This window comes from Palaemon carinicauda, chromosome 1 (assembly GCF_036898095.1).
Source record: "Palaemon carinicauda isolate YSFRI2023 chromosome 1, ASM3689809v2, whole genome shotgun sequence".
In the NCBI taxonomy this organism is placed as follows: Eukaryota; Metazoa; Arthropoda; class Malacostraca; order Decapoda; family Palaemonidae; genus Palaemon; species Palaemon carinicauda.
In genome coordinates, this window is record NC_090725.1 from 238,061,399 (window position 1) to 238,071,344 (window position 9,946).

A 9,946-nucleotide genomic window follows, 5' to 3' on the forward strand; every position below is an offset into this window, starting at 1 on the left:
CTCTATACAAACCCTCGCTATTTATAGGGGATATTACTTTCAGTGTAGCTGAGAGATGAGCCATAAGATTTTTGTGAGGGATAACTACCCCAACCACTAGTTAGTGGGAGAGGTGGGGGGAGCTGGCTACCCCACTCACTCACACACCTGGGCTGAGCACCCACAGCGTTTAGCTCAGTAGTGTGTGGACGTTGCTGCTCTCTCCCGCTTTAACCTGATTTGCCATTTGATTTGTTTACAATTAATTCTGTATTTTCTTTCTCTTTTCAGAGTGTGTATGTTTCTTTTGACCGACCTTATGCGCACCTTTCCTGGACCTGAGGGCCATTCCTGCGGTACTTTTATGAGCGCTCTTGAGACGGATCCTCACCAACTGCTTCCGTCTTGCTGAGGCCAACGGTATGACCGGGACAGCACTTGTCCTGAGTGTTAAGAGTGGTCTGCCTCCCAGTGGGAGTGGTATGAACATAGGAAAAAGAAGTCTAAGCGAGATTCTTCTCCTTCGAGGCCTTCTTTTAACCCCAGATCTCCCCCCGAAGCTGCTTCTTGACCTGTCGTCTCTGGGGAATGGCCAGGTAGCAGCGCAGCCCTATTAACCCCAGGTCAACTTCGAGGATTGAGGGGTGGTCCTGTTTCCCCTGGCGAAACGGTTCCGCCCCTTACCCCAGGGAGCGCCCATTCTTTTTCTGATCTGTTACAGATGTGGCCGTAGCTGGGTGTAGATGGTTCCCCATCGAGGGAAGTTCTGTTCGAACTCCTTTAGTTGGGTGCTGAGAGGAAGGGGACTCCAACTTCCTCAGAGGTGGATCCTTCCCATTTGGGCACAGCACCGGACGACCTTGGTGGTGTTGCCCACCACTCGGACTTCTGGTCCCCTGTTGTAGTTGATGCTGAAGACTGCATTTTCCCCCTTTGCTGAATCTGTGGGAAAGCAAAGTCCGAAGCAGTGTCCTCCTTCGGGAGTCCATCTCTCTCAGAATAAGAGAGAACTTATCAATAAATCTGATTGCTTTGCTATGGTATCATACAGAATGGTTCCTGGACCTCCTGCAGCTCCTGATGGAGCTTCCGAGGGAATTTCCTCCACGACACGATCTTCTCAAATAACCACATGCCAACATCTTTCACAAAGCCGTAGCTTTCCTTCGACTTCACGCCTGGAGACTGTCCAGCATCTCCTCACTCAGAGAGGCTTTTACATAAGTTGCGGAAAGGATCTCTGGACACCTCAGATGCTCTTCAGCATCAGTCTACCAGGTTAAGTGGTCTGTTTTCTGTGGTTGGTGTTGTGGAAGGGGTATCACTCGCCTTGATGCCTCTATTCCAACAATACTAGAATTCCTTGTATACCCTCGGGAAGAAATGCTCTTCTTGGTTTTGGCAGTCAAAGGCTACAGCTCAGCCTAGTCTCGCCTTTAAACTGAAGGGAGTAGATATTTCCACCTCGTTGAAACCTTCTCTCCTCATACGAAGTTATGAGATGACTTGTCTCCAGTCGGAAGTTAGACCTCCTCCTTGGAACGTGGTTTGTGTCCTTCAGCTCCACACAAATCATTACAGTACTCCAGGCAACAGATGGCCACCTTACTCTTTAGACGGTTTTCCTACTTGATTTGGCTTCGGCCAAGAAAGTTGGTGAACTGCATGGTCTATCATACAACATCTCCCATTCAAGGGGATGGGGAGAGGTAATTTTCAGCTTCATCCCTGAGTTTACTGCCAAGACTCAAAATCCAGGGGTAGCAGATCCTAGAGTCGGGCCCTTCAGGATCGAGTCTTCATTCTGTAACCGAAGACTCATACCAACTGGTACTTTGCCCAGTGAGGAGTGTGAAGTATTACTTAAAGAGAACAGCAGCAGCTCGCCCCCGTGTGTCAGCACTCTTTGTCAGTACGGGGATGGTCAAGAGGAGGGTCACAAAGAAAACCATCTCGTCATGGATTCGCAAGGTCATCAACCTGACAGTTAATCCTGACCCTCCTCCACCACCATGACCCAGAGCTCATGACATCAGGGGCAATGCAACGTCCTGGCATTCCAAAAGAACTAATCTGTGGCGCAGGTATTGCAAGCGGGCGTGTGGAATCTTCAGGCGACCTTTATCGCCCACTACCTGCAAGATGTAATCCACAGGAGCATGGAAACGTTTTCCATTGATCCTGTGGTGGCAGCATAACAAGTGGTCTAAACACCTCAAGTCCTTTATGGAAAAGCAGCAAAGTGTTGAGGGCTGAGGTTACCTGTGTGAGTCTGGGGTGAATAAGTTAGAATGACTGGATTCTTCCTTTCCTTCATCTTCCCCTCCCTTGGGGAATCAGCACCATGGTACTTGGCAAAGCTGACCTCACCTCTCTGCTGGTACGATTCATTTCCCTTGAGTAACATAGTACAGTAAAGAAATAATACTTTTTGCATCCCCAATACCTCTAATGAGGGGGGATTGGGTAAAGTCTTAGTACTCTCAGATTCCTATGACTCAGAGATCCTATTACTAGACCAAGTGACATTGCAAGTGTCATAATCACACAGCTTGCTCAGGCCTGTAGTCGGGCAGTGTACAACAATTTTTTGCGAGGTGCAGGGTTCCTACCGCTAATGATCTATATTGTAGGGAGAGAACCCCAGGTCAAATGCCAAGAGCCAATTGGCACGGACTTCTTCCCTCTTGAGAGGTAAGTCATCTCCTATAAATAGCGAGGGTTTGTATATAGTGATGGAACAAATAAAAAATTTGGAAATAATTTGTACAAACCTGGAGCTATTTATACAAATTGGCCTGCCAGCCCTATCCCCCAAGAAAGTCCTGCCTGCAAGCAAAGTGTGTACTCAGCCCGGGTGTGTGAATGAGCGTGGTAGCTGGCTACCCCCACCCCTCCTGCTAACTAGCGGTTGGGGTAGTTATCCCTCGCTAAAATCTTATGGCTCGTCTTTCATCTACCCCGAAACTAATATCCTCTATAATTAGCTCCAGGTTTATATCGTTATGAAAAATACAAATTGCTTCCAAATTTGTCATAATACTTTTTAAATATTTGATTTTATTTTTCAGTGGATGCATCTATAAATAACATGAAATATAAGATTGGGGAATCAAGAATGATGCTTGAGAGAAGAAATTCATGATTGGTTCACCTGTTTAGTACGTGATCCAAAACTCTTTACTGTGAATTGGGAACTTTCTTGGTATGGTCTAGTGATCTGGCCCAACACTGATTTAGGTGACTTTCTAATGGCTTCAATCTCAATCAGGCACAAGGCAAAACAATTCTGGAGGGAAGACATGAGTTGTTGGAGAGACAACTATTTGTGAACTGTTGTGGGTTGAGCATCTCTGAAAACCTCCACAAATTTGAAGGAGTTCATTCTTTTCTCCTCAAGGAAAAGCTTGTAATTGGTATCCCAAATATAGAATGGATGGAATTTGAAATAGCATAGACTTGTTCCAAATTATCAGAATCCCCAATGTGGGAAGGAGATTGAGAATAATTGATTTTGCTTTAAAAACCTTCAAAGAGATTTTGCCAGGATTAGCCCATCATCATCTTGGTATGGAAGAATTCAGATTTTTGCAGATATAGCTATTTGGAGACTGGCACCATTATACTGTACCGAGACTAAAACTTAAGAATCTAAATTGAAATGTCTTTCTCTTCAATACAAACCTCAGAGACTTTCTGGATACTCTGGACTTTGAGATGCAAAGATGACCATCTGAAATAAATATCAAGAACATCCAGATGCTTTTTTAATAAAAGCTAGAATGGACTAGATTGTCTCTATAGGAAACGTAGTTCTAAAAACTACTTCAATTTAGATACATCCAGAACTGGTCTCTTCTACAATTTTGAGATCATGAATAAACCTGTTGTAAAAGCTAGGCGAAATAGTTTTCACCTCTTTGATGGCCCTCTTGCTCTGTAGACTTTCTACCTCATAACCAATAATGAAATGAAAATACTGTAGTGGGTTTGCCTATGAAGAATTCATGTTAATTTTTTCCTGTTTCTTATTGAACTAATTTATGGAAGCCTTGGTCCAATAAAGATTAGGATGAATCTGCTAATACTTCAGATTTACATAAATTATACTATCCAAGTATTATTCTTGGATTCTGTCCGACTTAGAAATAAGATTTGTTGGTGCTGTCTATTCAGCTTCAGAGTCATACTTTTATTATTATTGCATGTTAAAAATATCTGGTGACAGGAGATAGAAATTTGATTTCAGAATGGCTTTGTCAACCGCCTAAACAAGTTTTGCATCTACAGTACCCATCTACCTCCTGAGTTGACTGACTAGCAGAATCTCCCCTGATTTATTACTGAAGCAGCAGAAATATCAGCTTTTAAATGCTCATTTTGAGAATCTTCTACATCCGGAGAAAATTCAAAACAATACAATAGAGTACAAATATCTTTTCATTTTCAAGAAAGTATCTACGCTTTGTCCTAGTGAGCAAATCATTCAGTTGTCTTTATATTCAGGGGATCTGTTTGCGAGAGACTTCGAAAACGTGTAACACAAATGTAATGAGCAAGCGAACTGTATGTGCTAGATGCCCAAGACATAGTGTCACAATTGTTGCTAGAAATAGGACCATGGGAAACATAAGTTACTCCTTGAGAAGCAAAAATTACCCCCAATTCTTTCATTTCTGCTATCATTACACCAAACTGTGAGAGAACGTTATTAGCTTACAATATTCTAACTTCATGAGTAATCTAAAGCCTATAGACTAAAAACTCCCTTCACAGTTATCTTTAGATGCGTAACATCCTGCCTATTACTTTTGCTTTATAAATCCTTATTAATTACCTTGATCCTGGATGTGTAGGGTTAATTACTTAATGAAAAAAAAACGAGTCTACTCGAATTGTCTCATCTTTTAAGCAAGGGTTGAGGTACCATACGTCTCTTATGCTCCTAGTGTTACTTTCTAGCAATGCCTGCTGAACTAAAATGACTATTCATCATCTCTACCAAAGAATAATATATATCTGGAACTTTTAAGACTATTTCTGTTTTGAAGGAAGTGTTATTAACTTAGGTTACCTGTAAAAGTTCAATCCATAAAGGTGAAAGGCCAGAAAATAATCTGGAGTATAAGTAAGGGACATTTGAGTCAGTTAGGGAGAGAGTAAAGGAGTCAAGAATGAATGAGTTATATCATTAACATTAAAAGGTGAATATTTACCCTAAAAGAGTGAATTTAACATTGACCGAAATACGGTAGGGTCGTTAGCTATATTACTGTCTGACAAATGAGTTGCATTATGTTTAACAATTAATTTTTATCCGTGGTTTTTGCCAATGTTAGGTACTATATATAGTAAACCTAACACTGTACAATATTAGTTGATCTTGGTTCTTTGCTTTAACAGGCAAGGTATAATGTATGTGTGTCAAACTTTAACCAGTACATATGAATCTTATTACAGACTACAGTACACAAAATGTTATTTCATATGACATACCTTGAATAAAGAAGTTGAAAAGTTAATTTAACCAAACTACCATACAAAATCCTCATAAATGGTGGGAAGTTCTTTAACAAAAGTACAGTAGTACAGTAATTCCTTGGCTATTGTGATTGCTCCGTTTCAAGGCCCTAGCGATACCTGATAAACTGCGAAGTAAATACAAAAAGCTATGATATATTTTTTTCATTATTTTTATAGTTTTTTTATTTTTATTTTTATTTATAAATTTAAGCATTTATAAGTCCCAAAAAAGACTACAGTATTTAAAAAAAATAATTGAGATATTGAAAACATAAAACTCATCTGCTCTCAGAAACCTAGGATATAAACAGGAGTCCGTATTATAGATTTACATAATATATATATATATATATATATATATATATATATATATATATATTTTCATTTAAATGTTGCATATAAACAGGAGTCCGTATTATAGATTTACATAATATATATATATATATATATATATATATATATATATATATATATATATATATCGATATATATATTTATATATCTATATCTATCTATCTATATATAAATATATATATATATATATATATATGTATATATATATATATATATATATATATATATATATATATTTCTCTATCTATATATATATATATATATATATATATATATATATATATATATATATATATATATATATATATATATATATACCATATATGTATATATCTGCAATGCACTGAGAGAGTGATAGGTGAACTGTGATGTGGCAAGGGATTACTGTACCACCAATTAAGAGGTCAACACAGTGGCTGGCAAAAGAGAAATATGGCTTTAAGATGGTGGCCTCTACCAGCCATTTAATGTACAGTAGTAATTCTCAAAATATTAGATAGGAGGGCTAGTTCTGTAACCCCAGTATTCATCTAATTTTGAGTGTGTCAACCAAGCTGAGCTTGCCAATTCTGTTGCACAATAGATTTTGTATAAGACATGCTGAAATAATTACAAGCACTGTACCGTATAAATAAAATCAGAATTATTTAAAACTATACACAATTGATGTTATTGGAAATTGATTAGTAAAAGATGTTGCAAAAATGCTTTGAAATGTATCAACCAATGAATTCTGTTTGTATGACTTTTAGGTAGCAGATGGATAGCCATTTAGTTTTGAATTATTAATATGATTTATGGAAGAAATCTTAAGAATATTCTAAAAGGATATAAAAACAACATATGAATATTAGCATACAAAAAGTATATTGTTCTATGAGCAGTTTACACCTCAGGTTCTAAAACATCACTTGAGAGGTGATGAGTCCTAAAAAAAAATATATGTATATATATTTATATATATATATCTCTAAAAGCTGATTGGCTGCCAGAGGATCAGCAACTTCTACTAATGATGGAGTCCTCTTCCTCACTCAAGCTTATGTTTCAGATTTCTGGGGTCTGATGTAAAGCATGTAACATACAGTACAACGCATGTGTATAAGTTTAGATGGGAAGGTTGAGAATATTGTGGCGTGGGATTGAAATTCCAATCTTGTATGTGCAGGTGAGGTACCCATATCCTACATAACACACAGTAATTTAACAGGAATCACAAAGCATATTTTCCAGAGGCCATGATTACTATAGAAACTGTCTTTTGGAAGCTGGCTGTTCAAAATAAGCTTTTACACATATACACAAGACTACTGACAATTTTGAAATAACTTCCAAGGAAAGCTTGTCTTTGCAATCAAGGCCTAATGCTTGGATTACAGTTCTTTTATTGGAGGAAATGTGTATAAAGATATTGAGGTAACCAGAATTTTTCTCAGACCTTTTCTATGAGTGATAATGTGCAATTATACATTGCATTGATTATTCCTGCCATAATAGTGAGTATTTTGAATGTTGTTGGAAATTTAGTAAATAAAAATACTGAATAACTAAATCTATAGGCAGTATGTTTCAGGGGTTAACAATTCACAATCTTTTTGTAGCCAAGCCATAATGAATCTGCATGGAAATTCCATAAATAAGTGAAAAAGAAATTTAAAATAACAAATTTAAGAAAAATTGTCGATGATTTCAGTGGTAGATGAAAAATAAAACTAAGGATTTGCATCTACTTGTATGTACATATACAACATGCAGTAAATATTGGTATCAATTTCCATATTTCCATTGAGCTATCTTATTTTAATACTATGCCTTGCTAAGGAATGTGATTTGCATTTTATCTATTAAAATGTTGCATTTGAACATATGAAATTTTATACCATAACTTATTGTTACAGTATTGTTGATTGTACTGTAATACAATAGTTGTAAACCAGTGTTTGGATCCATTCTTGTTTGTGATTGAAGGTTATATTCAGTAAGATTTCCTTTATATTAAGGCAAGAAAGTAATTTTGGTTTTGAGATATCAATTATATGAGATAACTGAGCCATTTTCAAATGATTTGGTTTTGGGATATCAATTTAATGAGACAACCGAGCCATTTTTAAATAATTACTCGCAACAAAATTGTACAATATGTAATGCTATAATGTGTTGAATCCTGATTTTAAATTTCAGTGCATTGTACAGTATTCTTTGGAGGCTATGCAGTGCTTAATAAATATACAGTCTTCCACGATGCTGTTTGAGGGGCAATATGGCATTGAAATTGATGACTGAGATACACTATCAGAGAACATGATTCTGTTGTAGTGCAGTTGCACCAAGGTGTATGACATAGTACTGTAGTTTCAGCTGATGCACTATCAGGATTTTGTACACATACTGTAGAAACCATATACTGTATTCTGATCTGTAGGCATTTCATATTATTTGATAAGGAATATAATTTAACTTTTTCTAGTACTTTAATTGAGGTTATATTTGTAATATAAGACATTGTGTTATATAGCACTGACTGAAATTTTTTCAATCGTTTTCAGACATTGGGGGAAGACCAAAGCCCTGAATGCAAGCTGCAGTACTTCAAACCATATTCTGTTAAGGCCTTGTCATCTGGTTTGATTAAACAGGGGTTGAATAAACAACTGTTCCTTCAGTTCTTGAGATTTTCAACATTTTAAGTGCTGGTAAGTAGTGGATTCTTTTTATTCCACAATTGTTGATATTCTTTAAAGTCGTTACATTCAAGAACTTATGATATTGTAACCAGCAACACTTGAAAATCCCCACAATTTTTGTATGGTCATACGTATTTTATGACTTCTGGGACATTGGTAAAGATGTTAAAAAAGTGGAAAATAAACTCCAAATATGTATGAGAAACGTTAGTTGTCTAAATAACAACAAAGGTGATAGATATTTATAAAAAGGGGTACTAACCGCATGGTTTGCATTCTTAATCTTATTGCTTGTGCAGTTCAGTATATTTACTGTAGATTGAAGTTTTTTTTATATGGAACTGAGCATCACAGAGTCAATATTCTTATGAAAGGAAATAGAAAGATATCAAGACTTTGGGTCTGGATATCCATTTTAATAACTATTATGCATTACCCCTTAGCCCATGTAGGGTTATTTCCTAGAAAGTGCCACACTGTAAGCTTTACTATAATTTCTTTGATCCTCAGCGGAATTTGTATAGACCATTTATTTCTCATTCATACTCATGGCTGATTTCCACTTAGCCCTCCAGCATATTAAACTTTGCCTTTTTCATTTTTTTCTTGTCATTTACAAAGTTATAGTGAAGGATATATCTCATATAGTACAGTTGAACAGTCTTTCTCATGTAATGGAATCCTGAGTTATACAATCAAACTTGAATATGTAGTACAGTACTACAATGATTTAAAATCATAACTTTATTACATTGAGACTTTTGAATATTCTGATTTGTTTTTTTAATTTTCAATTAAGATTTTAATCCCCTGTTTATTTAAATTAACTAGAGTTAAAGAAAATAAGGTAGCTTTCATTCTAGACATACATTGAGTAGCAAGTGCTCCAAATACCAATAAGTTGAATACATATAAAATATTCCCAACTCAGAACTTTGTAAATATGAAGTACCTTTCCAAATGTGGAAATCATAATTTGCTATCAAGGTAATCTTGCCATTTTTTTGTTGTCATTTACAGTATTTAATATTGCAGGTTTCATCAATACCAAATAAAGAGTAATATTGAAATATACAGTAAGTATTTAATATTGTTAAAATAGTTTAGGTTTCATGTTTGCTGTCATGGAAACTATGGAAATGACCAAGTATTTACCAACAACTTTTTAAGTGTTATTCAGTCACTAAATGGAAATGAAAGGTAAAATAATTCATGTTTATTATCAATGAATTTGTTTTAACGTGGATATTTGTACCAATTTGTTACTACCAAAGTTCAGTATTTATAAAATGAAAGTTTTCCAATATCACTCTTACTACTGTTGTTTTTTTTTTCAAATATCATATCACTGATTATTCTTTGTTAAAAATAAAAGCAAAAACTGACTTGACACTCATACTCACAAG

The 9,946-nt window shown here is 36.0% G+C and overlaps 1 long non-coding RNA gene across 1 annotated transcript in view; it reads left to right on the forward strand.

The window, feature by feature from the left end:
• Positions 1-8,266: 8,266 nt before the first annotated feature.
• Positions 8,267-9,946, forward strand: part of LOC137654518 (uncharacterized) — a 40,951-nt gene continuing 39,271 nt past the window's right edge. The window contains exon 1 of the long non-coding RNA XR_011046646.1: positions 8,267-8,549. This is a non-coding gene — a long non-coding RNA (uncharacterized lncRNA). The remainder of the gene's footprint in view (positions 8,550-9,946) is intronic.